The 24642-nt window shown below is 41.4% G+C and overlaps 1 protein-coding gene and 2 long non-coding RNA genes across 15 annotated transcripts in view; 1 reads left to right on the top strand and 2 right to left on the bottom strand.

The window, feature by feature from the left end:
- LOC127952757 (gastrula zinc finger protein XlCGF57.1-like) overlaps positions 1-24642 on the top strand; it is a 179293-nt gene that overhangs the window by 128175 nt on the left and 26476 nt on the right. The gene's annotated exons all lie outside the window — the stretch shown is intronic.
- LOC127952784 (uncharacterized) overlaps positions 1-24642 on the bottom strand; it is a 169796-nt gene that overhangs the window by 120290 nt on the left and 24864 nt on the right. The gene's annotated exons all lie outside the window — the stretch shown is intronic.
- LOC127952787 (uncharacterized) lies at positions 9647-16207 on the bottom strand. Its single transcript, XR_008153055.1, has 3 exons — positions 15462-16207; positions 11662-13627; positions 9647-10145 (listed from the first exon to the last, which is right to left on the bottom strand). It is a non-coding gene; the product is annotated as an uncharacterized LOC127952787 (long non-coding RNA).

Here is a 24642-nt window from a genome sequence, read left to right as displayed (position 1 = left end):
AGCGGCTGATGCAGCGGTGCTTGGGAGGTCAGTTAATGGAGTCAGTATTAGTTTACCTGGATGATGTGATTGTCTACTCCCCAGATTTTGATTCACACCTGAGGCACCTCGAGGAAGTCTTTCGGGCCATGGAGAAGTACGGATTGAAACTACAGCCCGATAAGTGTCACTTACTACGGAGAGAAGTCAACTTTCTGGGCCACGTGGTCAGTGCGGCTGGAGTGTCCGTAGATCCTGGAAAGGTATCGGCCGTGAAAGACTGGAAGGCCCCGAGGACAGTGAGGCAAGTGCGATCCTTTTTAGGATTTGTGGGATACTATAGGCGTTTCATAAAGGACTTTTCAAAAATTGCTAAACCCCTTAATCAGTTGCTGGTTGGCACAGGTCGTAACCGGGGCCGGGGGTCGCCCAACGTAGACTGGGATGCAAATTGTGAGTCGGCGTTCCAGACATTGAAGCAGGAGCTGCTACAGGCCCCTATCTTGGCATACGCAGATTTCACAAAACCATTCCTTCTGTATACAGATGCCAGCAATCTCGGGCTGGGAGCGGTGTTGGCTCAACGGCAGGACGGAGTCGAGAGGGTCATCGCGTACGCCAGCCGGAGCCTCCACCCAGCCGAGAGGAACGATGCGAACTATAGTTCTTTCAAATTGGAGCTGCTGGCATTGAAGTGGGCCCTAAGTGAGAAATTTAAAGACTACCTCTGGGGTGCCAAGGTGACGATCATTACAGATAATAACCCATTAGTACACTTACAGACGGCGAAGCTGGGAGCCGTGGAGCAGCGGTGGGTGGCCCAACTGGCCAACTTTGACTATCAACTACAGTACCGACCAGGGCGTGAACACACGAACGCGGACGTCCTCTCAAGGCTGCCCGAAGCGGAAAGCCCCGGAGGGGCCAGCCCGGAGGAGGGCTATATGGTAGGAGCAGTAGAGGCACCAGGCAGCAGACAAGAGGCCGTGCCTGAGAACTGGGGATGGGATCCCCGTCGGTGGAGGGAGAGACAGGCCAGGGATCAAGATGTGCGGCTGGTAAGAGAATGCCTGGAACAGGGCCGACGGCTGACGCCAGCGGAGAGGTTAGCCCAGACGGATACTGGGAGGAGGCTGCTGGGGCAATGGGACAGGCTGGAGCTGAGAGATGGCGTTCTGTGCAGAAGGGTCAGTGACCCGAAGTTGGGCGAGGAAGTACGCCAGATCGTGGTACCCGCAGATGAGGTAACGGCGTTAGTTTCGGCGTACCACAACCAGTTGGGGCACCAGGGACAGGAGAGGACCGTGTCCCTGCTTAGGAGATTCTTCTTTTGGCCCGGGCTAGAGGCATCGGTGCACGCCCTAATTCAAGCTTGCCCGAGATGCATATTGTTTAAGTCCAGACGGGAGGTCCGAGCGCCAATGGTACCCATCCATGCGAAGGCCCCCCTTCATATCATGGCTATGGACTTCTTCTCCGATCAAGGAGCCAACTTTGAGTCCAGGGTAATTAGAGAACTATGCCAGTTGTACGGTTGCACGAAAACTCACACCACTTCGTATCATCCTCAGGGGAACGGCGGCTGCGAGAGATTCAATCAGACCCTATTGGGGCTGCTGGGGACCTTGGACCAACAACGGCAGGACGATTGGGTGAGTGCATTGCCAAACCTCCTACAGGCCTATAACAACAGTATACATAGTACTACGGGTTACGCCCCCACGTACCTGATGTTTGGCAGACACATACGAATGCCTACTGACCTGGTCCTAGGAGTGACAGCCGACCAAGAGGAAGCAAGTGTAACGGAGTGGGTGGGGCGCCATCACCAGCGCTTGCATTTCGCCTACGAGCAGGTGTCGAAAAGGATACAGACGGCAGGAGAGAAAAGTAAGCGGTTGTATGATCGTTTTAATAAATTTCAATTGACGATGCGATAGACAATGTTGTGATAAGAAGGCTATACCAACTTTGTAACTCGTTCCCCCCCGAACACTGGACATAGCAGACGTATGTACCAAATACAAGAAGCTATCAATCAAGAAAGTATCAGGATTATGATTTCTTTTTCAGTTTTAGTTTTTGATTAATCACTTGGATTAATCATTCATTTTGATAGCACTATAATGTTTACTGTAAATAGACAACCATACAAGTGTAATTGTTACTAAGCCTGCACCAGTTTTCTTGTCCATTGCCCTCACAGATTCCTGCAGCTAATCTTGGATGTACATTCCATTAAAAGTTATTGATGACAAGCCTCTGAAGTTTGACTTTTTGCACCATAACAATACTTATTGGCAACTAGTCATCATATCTCTAGTCCTTTAATGTATTTGCATTGTACTAAAGTGCGTTCATTTTAAATGGGCATATATGCGGCTGAGGAAGACCTGAAGGTTGAAACGTTGCTTGATTAAATTCCTCTGGAGCAGTAGTTTTCAGTGTTCAGACTTCACTTCTTTATTTGTCTATATCATTTAGTTGTCTTGCACCTGCGTCCTAATTGGATGTTTGGGATGTGCACACCATTTTTGTATTTTCATATATGCGGCTGAAACAGGAAGCCTAGTGCATCCCACATATTTCAACATGAACATTTTAATATAACATTATAGTCATTATGGCCTATGGCCTTTAGAAAAATGTTTTTTGAGGCGGTGGGGTAGTGCACAATAGGCCCCTGTGGTGCGGCCTAAGCTTTTGTTCTTAATGGCATTTTTTTCCCCTTACATTACTTTTACTTTTATACTTTAAGTAGTTTTTTAAACCAGTACTTTTACACTTTTACTTGAGTAAAAAGCTTGAGTTGATACTTCAACTTCTACAAAAGTCTTTTTAAACCTTAGTATCTATACTTCTACTTGAGTAATGAATGCCAGTACTTTTGACACCACTGATAATGTTATATGAAGCACCATTACTTCAAACGAGTTATACTTGAAGCCTGCCCTCTGAGAAATCCTGAAAACGTTGTTACAAATTGAAGCAACTCCTCCCCCTTTGCCTTTTAGATGCGGCTCATGTTTATAACAGTAATCTTTGGGGGGTGGACTCATTTAAAATAATGTAATCATCAGGTTTTAGCCAAGTTTCTGTCAAACAGAGCACATATATATTATGATCAGTTATCATATTATTTACAAAAAGTGTTTTTGTAGAAATGGATCTGATATTCAATAAGCTAAGCTTTATCATTTGTTTATCCATATTGCATTTGTTTTTTATTTGTTGAACCTCAATTAAATTGTTAGCCTTAACGTGGTTTGGACGTTTTTTGTATTTTCTAGTTCGGGGGACAGACACAGTCTCTATAGTGTGATATCTAGGTGAAAGAGTCTCTATGTGCTGAGAATTAACTGACCTCTGTGACGGGAGGCAGCTAGCAGACGGTCGGTTTAGCCAGTCTGTCTGCTTCCTGACCTGGGCCCCAGTTAGTCAAGTATAAACACTAAGACTATGTGCCATATTTCTAGACAGAAGAGCAGCACCACCCCAGGAGGGATGAAGACCATCTCTTTTAAACAGATCAGGTCTGCCCCAAAAGCTCATCCAATTGTCTATGAAACCTATGTTATTCTGTGGGCACCACTTAGACATCCAGCCATTGAGTGATGACAATCTGCTATGCATCTCATCACCACGGTAAGCAGGGAGGGGACCAGAGCATATTACAGTGTCTGACATCGTGCTTGCAAGTTCACACACCTCTTTAATGTTTTTTTTTGTGATCTCCGACTGGCGAAGTCGAACATCATTAGCGTCGGCATGAATAACAATCTTACTGTATTTACGTTTAGCATTAGCCAGCACTTTTAAATTTGCCAAGATGTCAGGCGCTCTGGCTCCCGGTAAACATTTGACTATGGTGGCTGGTGGTTCTATATTCATGTTCCGTACAATAGAATCAACAATAACTAGAGCACTTTCATCAGGTTTCTCAGTGGGTGCATCACTGAGTGGGGAGAACCTGTTTAATGTTTTGATCGGAACAGAAGAGCGGTGTTTTGACCCACGACTACGCTGCCTCACCGTCACCCAGTTGCCCTGCTGCAGGGGCTCTGTTGCCAGAACCGGACAATGTACAGGAATCCCTGAGCTAGACAAATCCAAAGCCGTATCTAGAGCCCTAACATTCTTACTGTCCTCAATTAAAGTTTGGATGCTTGTCTCGAATTCTGAAATCTTCTCTGTCAGCCTATTTCCCTGCATTTATCACATGTGAATCCCTCATCAGCGACAGAGATAGATAAACTGTACGTGTGGCAAGAGGTGCAAATAACAATAGCAGGCGAAGCTATTACTCACCGTGCTTGATGAAATATTCTTACTGCGGTTGTTTGATGAACTTGTGAAAAACTGCAGCGTGAGAGAGGAGAGGAGAAAAGAGTTGCAGGTGTACTGCACTCACGGAAAAGTGAACGATCAAAGTTGATCTGATAAGACTGATCGACAATATCAGAAATATGGTGTGAATTAAGTTATATTTTACAACTTTAAAAAAAAAAAGAAAAAAAAAAAGACTGATAGTAAGAAAGATTATAGAGAAAAAAAATAAATAAAAACAGCTACACGGAGCTACAATTAGCTACAGAAGGCCAACAGGAAGTAGAGAAAACACTGTCCAACAGCGACACCAACATTTTTTTATAAATAAACAACAGATTTGAGTTTTAAACAACTACATTCTCGCCTGAAATACTTTTAAAATTACATTTCATGACACAATAACAGTAATATTTTGAAAATGTTGATCCGAATAAATGGTGGTTGAACTCAACCAATGCTGAGTGAACTCAACCAATCAGAATGTTTAGCGCCAAAGTCCCGCCCCCGAAAATTCCGGAACTTTGAAAAAGTACCACCTCGCCAGCAGGGACTTTCTGAGGGGCATTTTTTTACCCGGAACTTTATTTAGTTCCTGGTTCCTGCGGTGGAAATACACCAAGTACCAGGCCAAAGTCCCTAGTTCCTGGGTAAAGTTCCTGCGGTGGAAACGTGGCTATAGATCCTATAGGTTATTGTCTTTTCCTTCAAAATGTGCATCCCTGTCATTGGATTGCAATTGTAAAAGGGGCTTACGCATGTCTAGTCTCAATATGGCAACCGCAGTGGATGGATAGACTACCAAAGCGCAAACTAGCGATCTGAAATAGTGGCCTCAGCATCTGAAGGGGTAAGGTGACTTGACATACCATTTTTCCCGGGAGTCACAATTTGTCATTTAACTTAAAGGATAGGTGGAATCGTGCTGATTGAAGTCCTCTCTTTTGCACACGCTTCACTTTTGCTCCCTTTTCACTACTGTTAAAGGGATAGTTCATCCAGCAATGAAAATTGTCCAAGTTTTCCCAAATTAGATTCTTGATTCAATTTTCTCATAAGCTTAATTGATTTAGTCTAAAGAGAGAATAATTAATGACAGTTTTTTTAAGTTAAATATAAAGTAGCTACCAAAACAGTTTGACTAAAATAATAAATAAAAGTAATGACTAAAAGTTGTCAAAAATGCGATGACTTTTTGTCGACTAAAACTATAAAAGACACAAATGACTAAAATGTGACTAAAGCCCCTTTCAGTCACTGGAGCTCAACTAGCAAAGCTGGTAGTCAGAGAGCTCACCTTACTTATCAAGAATACCATCTTGTGATCTGACTCAACCACTGTTCTGACCTGGCTTAAGTCAGACTCATTTTGATTTAAGGTATTTGTGGGAACTGGGATTGCTGAAATCCAAGAGCTTACTGATCAACAGTCACGGAGGTATGTGAGCTCAACCCTCAATCAAGCAGATGATCTGACCAGGAGCAAAACTCTGAAGGAATTAGCACAGCCAAAAAGTTGGTGCCAAGGCCCATTCTTTCGGTTACGACCATCGCCTGAGTGGCCTAAAGCTCCAGCAGGGCCAGGTGAAGAAGACCCTACAGAGCTACGATGCTCTTTGTCCAGTCAGTTCATCTCAACCTGGTGTGATAGTGCTGTCTTTGAGGCAAGCCACTATGCCAGATGGATTGAATTAGTAGAGGCCACAACACGCACACTCCAGCGTGAAGAAGCAGACAAAGCTTATCAAAGCCATGGCATCATAAAATTTATAATCCAGGATTTTGACCAGAGGTTATGCCACCCTGTACCAGAGCGTGTCTTCGCTGAATTACGACTCTCATATTGGATACTAAGAGGGTGTGAAGCTGTTTGGAGGCATCAGCGTACTTGTCTAGAATGCCGGAAGCTGAGAGCCAAACCTGTTGTGCCAAAGATGGCTGGGCTTTTCTCCTGCTCAACTGCGTTTATTCAAGCCCGCATTTTATTCTTTTATTTATAGCAGTTGAACTGCTTTGGGCCTTTCCAGGTGCAGATTGGCAGGTGTACAGAAAAAAAGGTGGGGTATTATATTCAAATGCCTTACGACATGGACAGTGCATTGGGATGTTATCCTCTATTGATTCAGATGTCTTACTAATGGCTGAATGGAGTTTCACAGCATGCCATGGTGAAGTTTACTCTGACCAAGGGACAAATTTCAGAGGGGGAGAAAACGAGTAGAGAAAAGTTTTCGCTGTAATGAGTCCTGAGCTGTAAGTGCTGGCCAAGTATCAGATCAACTTCCACTTCAATCCTCCAGCAGCTACACATTCTGTTGTGATGATGGTTGACCCCCAGTTACCAAGGGCATTATGGTTAGTTGGCTAAATGTAAAGGGTGTTTCCAAGTACTGATGGACACATGAACTCTGGTCCTGTCCTGTCCTGTCATGGCTATGGAGGCCGTCTATGAACTCATTGCCTGTCCTGTTATGGCCACGGAGGCCGCTCAGGAACTCACGGCTTGTCAGGTCATGTCTACGGAGGCCATCCATGAACTCACTGCCTGTCCTGTCATGGCCACGGAGGCCATCGATGAACTCATGGCCTTTCCTGTCATGGCCATGGAGACCATCTATGGGGGCCATTTGGGAACTCTCTAACCGCTTTCTCACGGCTGCGGAAGCCACCATTAATCTGTTTATGTTCTCTGTTTCAGTCGTACCTGACGTGCTCTCCTGTGCCATCGACTCCACTATGGTGGTCCTCTGCTCTGCCCTGGTGGGCTTCTGGCCCAGCTGCTCGGCTGTGGTCCTCTGCTCTGCCCTGGTGGGCTTCAGTCCCATCTGCTCGACTGTGGTGGTATTCTGCACCACCCTGGTGGGTTTCTGGCCCAGCTGCTCTGCTGTGGTGATCCTCTGCTTCGCCCTGGTGGGCAACTGTCCCATCTGCTCAACTGTGGTGGTCCTCTGCTCTGCCCTTGTGGGCTTCTGTCCCATCTGCTCGACTGTGGTGGTCCTCTGCTCCACCCTGGTGGGCTCCAGCTCTGTCTGCTTCATCCTGGTGGGCTCCAGTTCCGCCTGCTCCACCCTGGCTTCCTGCTCTGTCGGCACTGCCTCAGTCTCCAGCCAATCCACTTCCACTTGGACCTGGCCCCACTTTCCTCCCCCTGATCCGCCTCCGCTCCACCACCCACCTGAACTTTGGACTGTTCTTAGTTAGGAGCATCTGGAAGCCACTCCTTAAGGGAGGACTGTGTCACAATCATCAGCTGGATAACCCATGAACTCCAGTAGAGGGCACTCCACTCAGGACTCTTGCATTTGGTGTCCATTTCCATTCCCAACTTAATTTCCCATAATCCCATGCTTAGGGCTAATCACAACCAGGTGTTCCCCATTACCACTTCCCTATATATACAGTGTTTGGACTCTCAATGAAAAAAGGTGGGGTATTATATTCAAATGCCTCATGACATGCACAGAGCATTTGGATGTTATCCTCTATTGATTCAGATGCCTTACTAATGGCTGAATGGAGTTTTACAGCACGCCATGGTACCCCGGCTGATCTTTACTCTGACCAAGGGACAAATGTCAGAGGGGGAAGAAACGAGTAGAGAAAAGTTTTCTCTGCAATGAGTCCTGAGCTGTAAGAGTTGCTGGCCAAGTATCAGATCAACTTCCACTTCAGTCCTCCAGCAGCTCCACATTCTGTTGTGATGATGGTTGACCCCCAGTTACCAAGGGCATTATGGTTAGTTGGCTAAGTGGAAAGGGTGTTTCCAGGTACTGATGGACACATGAACTCTAGTCCTGTCCTGTCATGGCTATGGAGGCCGTCTATGAACTCACTCCCTGTCCTGTTATGGCCACGGAGGCCACTCAGGAACTCACTGCTTGTCAGGTCACAGCTACAGAGGCCATCCATGAACTCACTGCCTGTCCTGTCATGGCCATGGAGGACATCCACAAACTCAATGTCTGTCCTGTCATGCCCACGGAGGCTATCCATGAACTCATGGCCTTTCCTTTCATGGCCATGGAGACCATCTATGGGGGCCGTTTGGGAACTCTCTAACTGCTTTTTCACGGCTACAGAGGCTGCCATTAATCGGTTCATGTTCTCTGTTTCAGTCTAACCTGACGTGCTCTCCTGTGCCACTATGGTGGTCCTATGCTCCTCCCTGGTGTGATTCTGGCCCAGCTGCTCGGCTGTGGTGGTCCTCTGCTCTGCCCTGATGGGCTTCTGTCCCATCTGCTCGACTGTGGTAGCCCTCTGAACCGCCCTGGTGGGCTTCGGTCTCGTCTGTGGTTGTCCTCTGCTGTGCCCTGGTGGGCTTCTGTCCCACTGCTCGGCTGTGGTAATACTCTGCTCCACCCTGGTGGGCTTCTGTTCCATCTGCTCGACTGTGGTGGTCCTCTGCTCCGCCCTGGTGGGCTTCTGTCCCATCTGCTCGACTGTGGTGGTCCTCTGCTCTGCCCTGGTGGGCTTCTATCTCATCTGCTTGGCTGTGGTGGTCCTCTGCTCCACCCTGGTGGGTTTCTGTCCCATCTGCTCTGCTGTGGGGGTCCTCTGCTCCACCCTGGTGGGCTCACGCTCTGTGTGCTCCATCCTGGTGGGCTCCAGTTCCGCCTGCTCTGCCCCTGTGGGCTACAGTTCCGCCTGCTCCACCCTGGCTTCCTGCTCTTTCGGCACTGCCTCAGTCTTCAGCCAATCCACTTGCACGTGGACTTGGCCCTCCATCCCTCCTCCCTGATCCGCCTTTGCTCCACCACCCACCTGAACTTTGGACCGTCTTAATTAGAAGCATCTGGAAGCCACTCCTTAATGGGGTCAGCGTCACAATCATTAGCTGGATTGCCCATGAACTCCAGTAGGGGGGACTCCACTCAGGACTCTTGCATTTGGTTTCCATTTCCGTCTGTGTTTCTCTACCGTCTTCCCCAACTTCTGCCTGTTACGGTTTCTAATTTTTAGATATCCCTTGACATACTTGACATTGTTCTCTGATTACTGCCTGTCTGACCATTCTCTTGTTAAAAGTTGCATTTGGATCCTCAACACTGTTGTCACGACGCCTCCATCATAACAATACCCTTGCTAAACTATTTCTCTATCAAGTAGCCATCCCTAAACTTTATAAATTTAAAATACTATATCAAATTCTGTGTGCCACAAAAGAAACTAAGAGTGGCCCATTTCATTTAGGGCTAATAATCACCACGAAGGGGCGGATGTCCTCCATGGCTGATCAATGAGTGAGCGAGCGATGAACGAGCCATATAACATCAGATCTGCAAAATCCAAATCGGCAGTTTAAGACATTAACTTGTAAGCAGAAGACACAAGATACTTCTCTTAACAAATATAAATAAGGCTTTATTGTATAAAGATATACAGACTAATCTATCACATGAACATATACATTCACACATTCAAGTTGCAGGAAGATGGAAAGTAAAGAATGAGTTTAAGAGGATGAAAATGTGAAATCCCAAATTTATATCAATACGTGAAATTGCAGACATGAACAACCATCAATCACTTAACTAACCCTCACATTGAGTTCCTCAGTGAGGTTAAACTTCATATTAAATGCACCTGTTCAGCTCAATCTGGAGGTAAGTTACTTGTGTTGCCTGTGTAAAGGGGTTCCCCTTTGATGTCATCGAAAAGAGGGGTTTCCAGAGGTTGCTGATTTGGTGGAAGTTCAGTAGTCGTTGAAGTGATGTCTTGGGAAGCCAGTGGTTGGGCGTTGACTGAAGATGCGGAGTTGCGGGCTGGTTGAAGTTTCAGACAGGCACTCAAAGTCTTGGCTAAGTAGCAGTGGGTGTGCAGGCCGATGCACGCTGGAACAGCTAAGGGTAAATTTAAAAGCAAAATTTGATGGTATCCTGAGTATTTAAAGCGGGCTGTGGGACATCTCACGAATGGTGTCGTAACCGATTAGATATTGTCTTTGTTTTGGGCATTGTATATTTCTCCGCCCATTCAGAAATCAAATGTTGTCTTATCAATCATGTGGACCGAATTTTCCCACTCATGCAGGAAATTATTTTGGACATGTACATTTGACAAATAACTGATTTTCAGAAACGTTTCAAGCAAGAAGATTCAAACACGCACACCAAACATGAATATGAATCCTTAAGCTATTCAATATTTATTAAAAAGACACACACAATAAATTATTAAAAGCATGATAGTCAAATGTGTGGGTAACATATATGATATGGAGTTAAGCAATGGACTGATATTCATTTATAAGACTGCTTTTTAAGTTATCTTCCTGATGTATCCAAATTCCTTAGCATATCCAAAACCTCAGAACAACTTGATGATCTTTTTTCTAACATTTTAAATACAGTTGCTCCTTTACGCTTAAGGAAGGTTAAGGAAACCAGTATGACACAATGGTATTAAAATCAAATAAAAAACTAAAATCAATACTATTTGAGATAAAATTGGAACCATTCAGCCGTCAGCTACAGTATCACATCAGACAGTGCACTATAGACCCCCTGAGGAACAGTTCCACTCATTCTCTACTATAGGAGAGGAAGAATTGTATAAACTTGTTAAATCATCTAAACCAACAACATGTATGTTAGACCCTATACTATCTAAGCTCCTAAAAGAGGTGCTTCCAGAAGTCATAGATCCTCTTCTGACTATTATTAATTCCTCATTGTCATTAGGATATATCGCAAAAACCTTCAAACTGGCTGTTATTAAGTCTCTCATCAAAAAACCACAACTTGACCCCAAAGAACTAGTTAATTATAGACCAATCTCAAATCTCCCTTTTCTGTCCAAGATACTAGAAAAGGTGGTATCCTCACAATTATATTCCTTCTTAGAGAAAAATGGTATATGTGAGGATTTCCAGTCAGGATTTAGACCGTATCATAGTACTGAGACTGCTCTCCTCAGAGTTACAAATGACCTGCTCTTATCATCTGAACGTGGTTGTATCTATTAGTTTTATTGGATCTTAGTGCTGCGTTTGACACAATTGACCACAGCATTCTTTTACAAAGAATTGAACACTTTGTTGGCATTAATGGAAGTGCATTAGCATGGTTTAAATCATACTTATATGACCGCCATCAGTTCGTATCAGTGAATGAAGATGTATCATATCGATCAAGTGCAGTATGGAGTACCTCAGGGCTCAGTACTAGCGCCGCTACTCTTCACGCTTTATATGATACCCTTGGGAGATATCATCAGGAAACATGGTGTTAGCTTTTACTGTTATGCTGATGATACTCTGCTCTATATTTCTTCGCGGCCCGGTGAAACACACCAATTTGAAAAAACTAATGGAATGCATAGTCGATATAAAAAACTGGATGACGAGTAATTTCTTACTGTCTCTGTGAGTAATCCGGATGGTGATGGTGAGTTGGCAGCAGGAGAGGATGGCACAGGAACTGCGGGGAATCGAGCCGAAGGTAAGTAGTGATGCTTGTGGAGGTGCGAAGAGTGGATGAGGTTCTGGGGGAAGACACGAACATCCAACGCAGACCAACACAGAAGCATACGACAGTTACTCGACATGAAACAACATTGTCACAAACACAAGACGTGAGACAAGCCAATATATAGGGAGTGTGTAATGATTGACAGCTGCTGCTGATGACAATTAACGGAGACACCCACAAACTAATCAGTGCAGACGCGAAACACACAGACTTCACCACAAAGTGCGAATATTTACCAACCGTGAAATACGTTCTCAAAACTCAGGCAATTTGATAATACCTAGAATATCAAAATCAACTGCGGGCAGCCAATCCTTTTCCTATTTGGTGCCTAAACTCTGGAATAACCTACCTAACATTGTTCAGGAGGCAGACACACTCTTGCAGTTTAAATCTAGATTAAAGACCCATCTCTTTAACCTGGCATACACATAACATACTAATATGCTTTTAATATCCAAATCCGTTAAAGGATTTTTAGGCTGCATTAATTAGGTAAACCGGAACCGGGAACACTTCCCATAACACCCTATGTACTTGCTACATCATTAGAAGAATGGCATCTACACTAATATTTGTCTGTTTCTCTCTTATTCCGAGGTCACCGTAGCCATCAGATCCAGTCTGTGTCCAGATCAGAGGGTCACTGCAGTCACCCGGATCCAGTACGTATCCATACCAGATGGTGGATCAGCACCTAAAAAGGACCTTTATTGCCCTGAAAGACAGCGGAGACCAGGACAACTAGAGCCCCGGATACAGATCCCCTGTAAAGACCTTGTCTCAGAGGACCACCAGGACAAGACCACAGGAAACAGATGATTCTTCTGCACAATCTGACTTTGCTGCAGCCTGGAATTGAACTGCTGGTTTCGTCTGGTCAGAGGAGAACTGACCCCAACTGAGCCTGGTTTCTCCCAAGGTTTTTTTCTCCATTCTGTCACCGATGAGGTTTCGGTTCCTTGCTGCTGTCACCTCTGGCTTGCTTAGTTGGGGTCACTTCATCTACAGTGATATCGTTGATTTGATTGCAAATAAATGCACAGACACTATTTAAACTGAACAGAGATGACATCACTGAATTCAATGAAAAATGATACAAAAAAAAAGAATTTAAAAATGAATAAATAAAAATAAATGTAATATTTTATAAAGGAAAAAAAATCTGAATTAAATTTTATTACATATGAATTATTTATTTATTCAATTATATTTATATTCAATTAATTTTTGCAGGTTTGATCCTTCATACTCGTTCAGTCTCAGTCATGTGTGGAATAAAACAGTTTATTAGACAATTAAGCTACTAAAGTCATTTCCATTTATATATCACACCCGAAGCCTGGAAAGTGAAAGTTTCAGTATTATTGCATTTAGAAACTGTAAGGCAAGATACTTGCTTTATAACGTTAATGCAGCAATAATAAATTGTAAGTGTATTTCCTTAATTTCTCCAAACCTGAAACCAAAACAGAACCGATCACGACAGAGCTTTTCAACACTACGGTCTTTCGTAACTTTCATAACTGTTATGGCTTTTCTCCAGCATGAATTTGCACGTGCCTTTGAAGGTCTTCTTTTTGAGTGAACCTCTTTCCACACTGTTGGCAGGGGAATGGTCTCTCTCCAGTGTGAAATCTCAAATGCATTTTAAGTTGATGTATTTCATCAAAACTTTTCTCACAGAGATGGCAGGCGAAAGAGCAGGTAGATTTGGTTTTCTGAGCTCTTTTTCGTACAGACGCTGTTTTGTGTGTCTTCTTCACCAGTTTTGAAATCATGGTGTTTCTCATACTGATCTGTTTGTTCCATTTCATTCAGATCTTGATTCTCCTCTTTCAGCACCAGCAGAGCTAAAGCAAAAAAGATAAATACAAGTTAACCACAGTTTAAAGCCAGAAAGCAAAAGATGTGAAAAGCAACAAGAAATCTTCTAAGGCCAGGATACTTCAAAAAACTAGCGGCCACATAAGCCGATGGTGTTGTTTCCTTGCATCAGCAGCATCGGGACCTAAATGTAAACAAAGCAGCGCTTGCTTACCATTTTGAATATACATTATGTTGATAACTTTATTCATTTTTAGCCGCTCGTGTTGGAATATATTCACATTCGCATGGAAAGCAATAGAAATCAAAGTCATTTAATAATATAATTGTTTGATATCGAGTGATTTGCAGGGCTGCAGGACACAGGATAGAAAGGCTATCTATATTACAACTTGTCCCTATGACTTAATTTGTGGCAACTGTCCATGTTTCATTAATTTTGTTCCCTAAATAACCTATGATTTAACTGAAATAAGGGAACAAATTAATAAATTGAATGAATTCTTATTTCATGAAATCTTTAATTTACCTTCCCATATTTACCACAGTAAGAAATGCGAAAACAGTGATTAAACGTGAAAGATAATAAATAAACATGCAAAATTAGAGGGTTAGACTCTGAAGATTGAGGAAAAAGAAACAATGCCTAGATGTTATTGAATTTGTGGAAATTCATGTCCAACCCGCGAACCAGAACAAAGCCACATAAATGAAGGCTTTAGGTTCGAATGGCATCCAGAGTCATGGTCACGATCTAACATTAACCTAAATAATTGCTGGATTCACAACAGCAATTAATAGGCGCTGTGACTGACACTGACGATACATTTTCACAGAGCATTCAAAATAAAATGACCTCAGACGTATGGCGCGCTCACTTAATTTGATCAAATGATCATAATAACATCTATTCATTTTATAATCCTGCTTACTGTCATTTTATTCAGACTAAAACCCCTCTAATTCAAGTGAGAAAGCATTTTGTGTGTGTGTGGCTTCTGTACATCTTGTCATGCTGGTGACTGTGCCACTGCAATAGACTTATTTTGCAACATTAATGTAGCGCCCCCTGCTGTCCTAGATGTATCTATCCTTCGGAATGCTGGACGCTTGAACCCAGATTCGTTTATTTGCCTCTCGACGTGATATTACAATCAATCTGTGACCCTTGGTTCCACACCACCTCTTGTAAAGTGCAACTTAGATCTCTGCAAACTAATATCAATCAACCACAGTTACCTATCTACTCCATTAAAGTGACCACACTATAACTGAAATATACAATGGATTTATTTAAAAGGGAAAAATAAACAGAATTAACAAAATCAAATCAAATTAAATATGAATTCAACCAACTTCTGAATAAATTAGAATTTTCAAATGCAGTGTTTGATTTACTCTTCTATGCACAACAATAGGCACTCAAAGGGTTAATCTTTTAAACTTCCATAGAAATAAGGCTAATGATTCTCCTTTAAATTAACTCAAATTATACACAAAGTACAAATTTGTTTTCACTAAATGTAAATCAACACACCAATGTAATTCTGGTATAGCTATGTAAACTCAGTACATAAATAAAGTAAGATTATGTAAATGAACTTCAGTTTCAGTCAAGTATTTAAACTGCAACACTCGATTAATATACCCAATAAATCACAGAGTATTAAACTGTTATATCCTCCACTAATTCAAAATAAACAACTTATTGTGGGCCCACCACACACACACACCACACGCACGCACACACACACCCCCCCGTTGCAGGCCTGAAACGTTGCTTGTGTGCGTTGAGGCCGAATGAAACGTAAAATGGCCGCTTCACTCAATAAGAGCACAAATAAAATAAACAAAGGGTACCTGAATGTAAATGGCAAGGGTTAACGATTCCCGTCACCCGTCAGATCGATCCACGTGAAACCCTCATCATTTAGGAAGCTCTGTGATGTTCCCGCGATGCCAGAGGAACTCCTAACCACTCGGCGATTAGGAGCGCTATCTGGATTCCTCCTCAGTGGCTCCGTCACTCTCAATCGATGCACTAACAGTTCTTAGTAATCACTTAGATCACCTTTGATGCTCTCACATACACACCGATGTAAGGGATAACGTTAAACTTGAGTAAAGTTTCTCACCAGTAACATAAATAGTCCAATTTACTGCGATAGCGATCAAGCAATAAACTAACAGTTCTTCCGAATCGTCGTGTTGACTTTGTTGTGTGATCGTGTTGACTTCACAACAGAATACTATTCAGTTTAACACTTAAATAATGCAGTAAAGACTATATTTTTACACAAATAAAACCAGCGCGCTCTGTTATCATGCCGACAACATGCTTTTTTTTCTCCTTCTTTTTTTCACCTCCTCACTCACACTAGCCCTGGCCAATCACAGCTGCCATAACTGATATGAGGCGGGATCAAGCTGTTTTTAGCCAATAACCTTAAACCAAATACAACTTAAAGATATTACCATTTCTGAACAGGTACACTTTGATTTAATAATAAACTCTCATCACCAAGCAGCGCATTTCTGCATAAAATAAACAAATAAATAAAATGCAAATGATAATAAAAAATAATCATGTAGAAATTAACCCAGGGTTACATTAAGGTTAACGATTAATCCCTATACATTTAAATTATAATTTTACTATAAGGGAGCTATTGAGTACCGAATGGATTAGATGTGTTCGGCTAAGCTTCCTCTCCATATTTTAAATTAATCTGTCATTGTTTTAATTTCTTTTATGTAATAATTTTCTTGTTGAAGAGCTGTATAATGACCGAGTCCAAAGTTGAAAGGGGAAAGAAGTCTTCTGACAATATGACTAATATGAGTTCCACCCAGTCTAGGATAACGGAAAGCAACATTAAAGTAAAAAAAAAGTAAACAACATAACTGTGAAACAACAATTTATTTGATGTAACACAAACTAGGAAGTATTAAGTCTTCAGGAGTGGATGAAAATCCCAAAGAAAATACAATAAAAATGCCTCTAACTATTGCGACCAAGTCTACACTTACCTTACAGAAATAAAAAGTAAATAAACAACAATATAATTCCCTTACTCCCTCTCTAGTTTTAAACAGGAGAAAATGATTCAAAAATAATAAAAAGAGGGCACCCACTCCCTAGAACTTCCCGTTTTTGTATGTTATAATGTATATATTGAAATTTGAAGATACGTTTCCACAATTGGTATCAAAATAAATACAGAAAGAAATATGCCACGACTGCCCCCTAGTGGTTGGGAAGACCTGTATACAAAATAAACTTAGTCTGTAGAACGTAACAATGAGGAACATTATGACTGATTAATTTGATCTTCTGGAAGCATCTTTGGCATCCACTCAAGCATCTTTAGTGTGCCTCAGGGATAGAATTAAGGAGATGGAAAATGCTACATTGGGACGCCGTCTTGAAAATCTATCAGATTTACTGGTGTTATATGCTCTGGTATGTGATTAATGTGAATTCAGTAATTCAGACTGGGACATTTATGACCGTTTTTTGTTCATAAAGTTATTAATGTGGCTGGAGAGGGAGCTGTAGGGATTATTAGCTATAGGTTCACTGCTCTGATGGTCCAGTTACCCCTCAGTGAGGTTTTGGGATGCATGTTCCCACTTTGTTTGGGAAAGTGGGACAGGGGTCGGGGGTAATGATCTTTTTGTGTTTTTTTTTTTTTTTTTTTTTTGGGTCATATCCTTCAGTCCATATTCTCCAGCAAGGCCAGATGAGTAGCAATCTTAATACTCAAGATAGTTCCTTTTAGACATGTTTCCACTTTTAGTGATCCAAACGGTCGGTATATTTTGGTAACTGGTTCCATTTATTAATTTCATGTTACAGTTAAAGTGTATGGACCAAATTTTGATGACCCTACTTTCTTTACTAAAATATTAAATTTATTGTCTGATTTTACAGAATAACATGTTATTGTAGGTGGCAATTTTAACTGTGTGCTTGATAATGTTTTGGACAGGTCAGCCTTAACCTGCCTCCATAGTTCTGATTGTCTAATGTCCTCCATGAATCTGGTTGATATATATGGAGACTGATACATCCCTGTGTAACTTTTCCTAGAATTGATAATTTTTTGATCGTCTCCAAACTTATATCAAACGTGATCACTTTAGATCATCAGAACATTTTAATTTCTGACCACTCTCCGACTTCAGTGGTTCTTGATCTTGGACATAAGACTAACCCTATTGTTGGCGTTTTCATCCCTCTCTACTTTCTGATGTATAATTTTGTCAATTTATATCTCAAAAGATCTCAGAATTTTTAGATATAAATGATAATTCTGAAGATACTGACTCAACTTAGTGGGAATCTTTTAAGGCTGTGATCAGGGGTCATATTATCTCTTTTGAGTCTTCAGCCAGACGAGACAAACGTAGACGCCTTTCAGAAATAGAAGATAAATTATCTCAATTGGAACCCTCTAGAATTTCCTCTAGCCCGTCTATCTTACAGACTATTCTTAACTTAAAGTATGAATATAACCATTGAATAGAACCATTTTATCTGGACAGGTATGGGTCAATTGTTAAGGCTAAGACAAAAAATATTTAGTTAAGGAATTAGCCTCATAAATTGCTAGCTCAACAGCTGAGGTGTTTACAAGCTAATTAAGCCATACACAAAATTAACTCAGAAACAGGGGACATACTTGTGGTTCCTAAAGGTATAAATTATCGCTTTTGAGTATATTACAAACAATTATAGGCATCAAGAGCAAGAGAGGACATCTCTTTTTGGCAGGATTCTTTGAATCTTCCTAAACTGAGTAATGTTGCTTGTGAGGCCTTAAACTCTGACATTACTATTTCAGAGATTGTTGATGCTATAACGTCCTTTCCTAATGGCAAGGCAGCAGGGCCAGATAGTTTTGGTATTGAACTATATAAAAAAATACACTAAAAGGTTGGCTCCTATTATCCAATAGGTTAAATAAATACCTCTCATCTATTATACATATGTATCATACTGGTTTTGTTCCTAATAGATTATCATTTTTTGATGTCAGGAGATTAATGAACATAATGTACCATAGGAACAAGAAAGGTTCTAAAGTAACTGCTCTGTGTTTAGATGCAGTGAAAGATTTCGATCAGCTGGAATGGCCTTATATGCTCAAGGTTATCGAAGAATGTGGGTTTGATAGTTTTTTTGGGTCATGGATTACAACATTACATGCTCACCCAGCCTCTGCTGTACTCACAAATCAAGAAAAATCCAAGTCATTTTTATTACATCGTGGGTCACATCAAGAATGTCCCCTTAGCCCTTTGACTTTTACAGTTGCGATCGAACCCCTCACGATCAGTATTAGAAACCTCCATCTATTGAGTCTGTGATTCCTTTACTGTTAGATCTTATGAAATCTTTTGGTACAGTCTCTAGATGTACAATTAATTGGCAGAAGAGTGAATTCATGTCTTTAAGTGCTGAACTTGATGATGATGTTCCTACACAATCTTCATTTCAAAATCACAGACAATACTTGTTCTGCCCAAAAACCCTAAATTAATTAAGAAATTGGAGGATCTAAAGATAGACATCAGCAAATGGAGATTTCATCCTCTTTCTATGATAGGCCATGTAAACACTGTTAAAATGGTCTCTCTGCCTAGATTCTTTCATCTCTTTATAAATGTACTGATTTTTTTCTATTTTTTTTTTTGGCAAAAGCTTTTTTTTTTAATTATTAGATTCTATAACCCTGCCTTTCATCTGGGGATTTAAAGCTTAAAGAATATCAAAAATATATTTACAAAAATCAAAAGAGAAAGGTGGGCTAGGACCACCATGCCTTTTGCATTATAACTGGGCAGCGAATGCCAGGGCCCTTGTTTATTGGCAGGAGGATTAAAAAAATCACAATTGACACTTCCCCCTGGGTTGCTTTTGAAAAAAGATGGAGTTGAAAACAGTCCAGTGCCAGCACTTCTCTTTTTAACTTCTGTATTGCCTGCATCTGTTAAGGTGGATCATTTTATTTGTTTCAAACTGTTTGAAAATATGGCAACAGATCAAGAAGGGATGCAGATTACCTGACACTGCTACAAACACTGTACAAATTTTGAATAAAAATAGAATGCAATGATGTGGAAGTTTCAAATTTCAATATTTTAACATACAGTATTGTTCAAAATAATAGCAGTACAATGTGACTAACCAGAATAATCAAGGTTTTTAGTATATTTTTTATTGCTACGTGGCAAACAAGTTACCAGTAGGTTCAGTAGATTGTCAGAAAACAAACAAGACCCAGCATTCATGATATGCACGCTCTTAAGGCTGTGCAATTGGGCAATTAGTTGAAAGGGGTGTGTTCAAAAAAATAGCAGTGTCTACCTTTGACTGTACAAACTCAAAACTATTTTGTACAAACATTTTTTTTTTCTGGGATTTAGCAATCCTGTGAATCACTAAACTAATATTTAGTTGTATGACCACAGTTTTTTAAAACTGCTTGACATCTGTGTGGCGTGGAGTCAACCAACTTGTGGCACCTCTCAGCTGTTATTCCACTCCATGATTCTTTAACAACATTCCACAATTCATTCACATTTCTTGGTTTTGCTTCAGAAACAGCATTTTTGATATCACCCCACAAGTTCTCAATTGGATTAAGGTCTGGAGATTGGGCTGGCCACTCCATAACATTAATTTTGTTGGTTTGGAACCAAGACTTTGCCCGTTTACTAGTGTGTTTTGGGTCATTGTCTTGTTGAAACAACCATTTCAAGGGCATGTCCTCTTCAGCATAGGGCAACATGACCTCTTCAAGTATTTTAACATATGCAAACTGATCCATGATCCCTGGTATGCGATAAATAGGCCCAACACCATAGTAGGAGAAACATGCCCATATCATGATGCTTGCACCTCCATGCTTCACTGTCTTCACTGTGTACTGTGGCTTGAATTCAGAGTTTGGGGGTCGTCTCACAAACTGCCTGTGGCCCTTGGACCCAAAAAGAACAATTTTACTCTCATCAGTCCACAAAATGTTCCTCCATTTCTCTTTAGGCCAGTTGATGTGTTCTTTGGCAAATTGTAACCTCTTCTGCACATGCCTTTTTTTTAACAGAGGGACTTTGCGGGGGATTCTTGAAAATAGATTAGCTTCACACAGACGTCTTCTAACTGTCACAGTACTTACAGGTAACTCCAGACTGTCTTTGATCATCCTCTGGAGGTGATCATTGGCTGAGCCTTTGCCATTCTGGTTATTCTTCTATCCATTTTGATGGTTGTCTTCCGTTTTCTTCCACGTCTCTCTGGTTTTGCTCTCCATTTTAAGGCATTGGAGATCATTTTAGCTGAACAGCCTATCATTTTTTGCACCTCTTTATAGGTTTTCCCCTCTCTAATCAACTTTTTAATCAAAGTACGCTGTTCTTCTGAACAATGTCTTGAACGACCCATTTTCCTCAGCTTTCAAATGCATGTTCAACAAGTGTTGGCTTCATCCTTAAATAGGGGCCACCTGATTCACACCTGTTTCTTCACAAAATTGATGACCTCAGTGATTGAATGCCACACTGCTATTTTTTTGAACACACCCCTTTCAACTAATTCAACTAATTGCCCAATTGCACAGCCTTAAGAGCGTGCATATCATGAATGCTGGGTCTCATTTGTTTTCTGAGGTTTCTACTGAACCTACTGGTAACTTGTTTGCCACGTAGCAATAAAAAAATATACGAAAAACCTTGATTATTCTGGTTAGTCACATTGTACTGCTATTATTTTGAACAATACTGTATCAAATGTTTAAACTGAAAAAAAATTATAATTTTAAGGGAAAAGTAAGTTGATTTTAAATTTCATTGCATCAACACATCTAAAAAAAGTTGGAACAAAGCGCTGTTTACCACTGTGTGGCATCCCCTCTCCTCTTCATAACAGTCTGCAAACATCTGTGTTTTTCAAATGAGTAAGTTCATCTCGAAAGAAACCAACCTGTTTGTTCCTCAGTCTCTTCTTGTTTCAAACTGAACACTTCTTCAATTCTGAAGTCTTCACTATCCTCTTTAATAAACGCCATCTTTATATCAGTGTGTCATGAGGATCTCAATCGCTTGAGCAGGACTTTCTCTGTTTAAGATAAAGAGAACAATGAAGAAAGAGCAAAATAAGCCCAAACTGAATCTCTCCGTCAGCTCCCTAGTTTATTAGTCATCACACTAGTTCAGTAGTCAACACACTAGTTCAGTAGTCAGCATCCTAGTTCAGTAGTCAGCACACCAATTCAGTAGTGAGCGCACCAGTTCAGTAGTCACCGCACTAGTTCAATAGTCAGCGCACCAGTTCAGTAGTCACCACACTAGTATCAGTGTGACATAAGGATCTTAGTCGCTTCATCTTAAACAGAGAAAGTCCTGCTGAAGAGAACAATGAAGAGAGAGCAAAATAAGCCCAAACTGAATCTCTCTGTGAGCTCCCTAGTTTATTAGTCAGCACACTAGTTCAGTAGTCAACACACTAGTTCAGTAGTCTACACACAAGTTCAGTCGTCAGCTCTCTATTTCAGTAGTCAGCTCCCTAATTCAGTATCAGTGTGTCACAAGGATCTCAGTCTCTTCAGTAGGACGTTCTCTGTTTAAGATAAAGAGAGAAATATTAACAGAGCAAAATAAGCCCCAACTAAATTTTTCCGTTTGCACCCTAGTTCAGTAGTCAGCACACTAGTTCAGTATCAGTGTGTCACAGGGATCTCAGTCTCTTCAGTAGGACTTTCTCTGTTTAAAATAAAGAGAGAAATATGAACAGAGCAAAAATAAGACCCAACTTAATATCTCCGTCAGCACCGTAGTTCAGTAGTCCGCTCCCTAATTCAGTAGTCAGCGCACCAGTTCAGTAGTCAGCGCACCAGTTCAGTAGTCACCAGTGTGACACAAGGATCTTAGTCGCTTCATCTTAAACAGAGAAAGTCCTGCTGAAGAGAACAATGAAGAGAGAGCAAAATAAGCCTAAACTGAATCTCTCTGTTAGCTCCCTAGTTCAGTAGTCAGCATCCTAGTTCAGTAGTCAGCACACCAATTCAGTAGTGAGCGCACCAGTTCAGTAGTCACCGCACTAGTTCAGTAGTCAGCGCACCAGTTCAGTAGTCACCACACTAGTATCAGTGTGACATAAGGATCTTAGTCGCTTCATCTTAAACAGAGAAAGTCCTGCTGAAGAGAACAATGAAGAGAGAGCAAAATAAGCCCAAACTGAATCTCTCTGTGAGCTCCCTAGTTTATTAGTCAGCACACTAGTTCAGTAGTCAACACACTAGTTCAGTAGTCTACACACAAGTTCAGTCGTCAGCTCTCTATTTCAGTAGTCAGCTCCCTAATTCAGTATCAGTGTGTCACAAGGATCTCAGTCTCTTCAGTAGGACTTTCTCTGTTTAAGATAAAGAGAGAAATATTAACAGAGCAAAATAAGCCCCAACTAAATTTTTCCGTTTGCTCCCTAGTTCAGTAGTCAGCACACTAGTTCAGTATCAGTGTGTCACAGGGATCTCAGTCTCTTCAGTAGGACTTTCTCTGTTTAAAATAAAGAGAGAAATATGAACAGAGCAAAAATAAGACCCAACTAAATATCTCCGTCAGCACCGTAGTTCAGTAGTCCGCTCCCTAATTCAGTAGTCAGCGCACCAGTTCAGTAGTCAGCACACCAGTTCAGTAGTCACCAGTGTGACACAAGGATCTTAGTCGCTTCATCTTAAACAGAGAAAGTCCTGCTGAAGAGAACAATGAAGAGAGAGCAAAATAAGCCTAAACTGAATCTCTCTGTTAGCTCCCTAGTTCAGTAGTCAGCACACTAGTTCAGTAGTCAGCTCCATAGTTCAGTAATCAGCACACTAGTTCAGTAATCAGCACACTAGTTCAGTAATCAGCACACTAGTAAGGGAGTCAGCACACTAGTTCAGTAATCAGCACACTAGTTCAGTAATCAGCACACTAGTAAAGTAGTCCGCACACTAGATCAGTAATCAGCACACTAGTTCAGTAGTCCGCACACTAGATCAGTCGTCAGCTCCCTAGTTCAGTATCAGTGTGTCACGGGGATATCAGTCTCTTTGGTAGGACTTTCTCTGTTTAAAATGAAGAGAACAATGAAGAGAGAGCAATATAAGCTCAAACTAAAACTCTCCATCAGCACACTAGTTCAGTAGTCAGCTCCCTAGTTCAGTAGTCAGAACACCAGTTCAGTAGTCAGCTCTCTAGTTCAGTAGCCAGCTCCCTAGTTCAGTAGTCAGCACACCAGTTCAGTATCAGTGTGTCAAGAGGATCTCAGTCTCTTCAGTAGGACATTCTCTGTTTAAAATAAAGAGAGAAATATGAACAGAGCAAAAATAAGCGCCAACTCAATATCTCCGTCAGCACCGTAGTTCAGTAGTCCACTCCCTAATTCAGTAGTCAGTAGGGGTGCTCCGATCACGATCGGCCAATCGTTAATGCGCATCTCGTCAATAAAGCCGGTTATCTAATAAGCGGTTAATTCCATCAGGTGCGTGATTTCACATAGAGCAGCTGTTACTACACAGAGCCGTTGTTAACTGAGAAGATGCCCCAAAAAACGCTTAAAATGAAGTGGGTTTGCAGATTTTCTCTATTAACAACGGCTCAAATGCATCACTAATCCCAACTACAAAACGTTCAATTTGACGAAAATCTATGTATTTTCCTGTAGATGGCAGTGTAAACTCGGAAACATAATTAATTGCTTTTCAACCCCAATCGTAAACGAGACTGTTGCAAATCTCTCTTGATAACGTGTCGATGGCATCTTTTTTCCAATTGTATTTTTCTTCTTTTTTTCTGCGTAAATGCAAACCCCGTATGCCTATGTATTGGCTGAATTTTACATTAAAGTTATGCCATTTGTTATAATAAAACATGTACTATTGTAATGATGTTAAAATGTACAACACTATAGTATTCTAAATGTATATTTTCTTAGATCTCACATCTGTTAAAATTGTACATGAAGTAGACACGATGTTCTGTAACTGTCTTTCTTGCA

This window comes from Carassius gibelio, chromosome B3 (genome assembly GCF_023724105.1).
Source record: "Carassius gibelio isolate Cgi1373 ecotype wild population from Czech Republic chromosome B3, carGib1.2-hapl.c, whole genome shotgun sequence".
In the NCBI taxonomy this organism is placed as follows: Eukaryota; Metazoa; Chordata; class Actinopteri; order Cypriniformes; family Cyprinidae; genus Carassius; species Carassius gibelio.
This window is presented reverse-complemented; position numbering and strand designations above follow the sequence as displayed.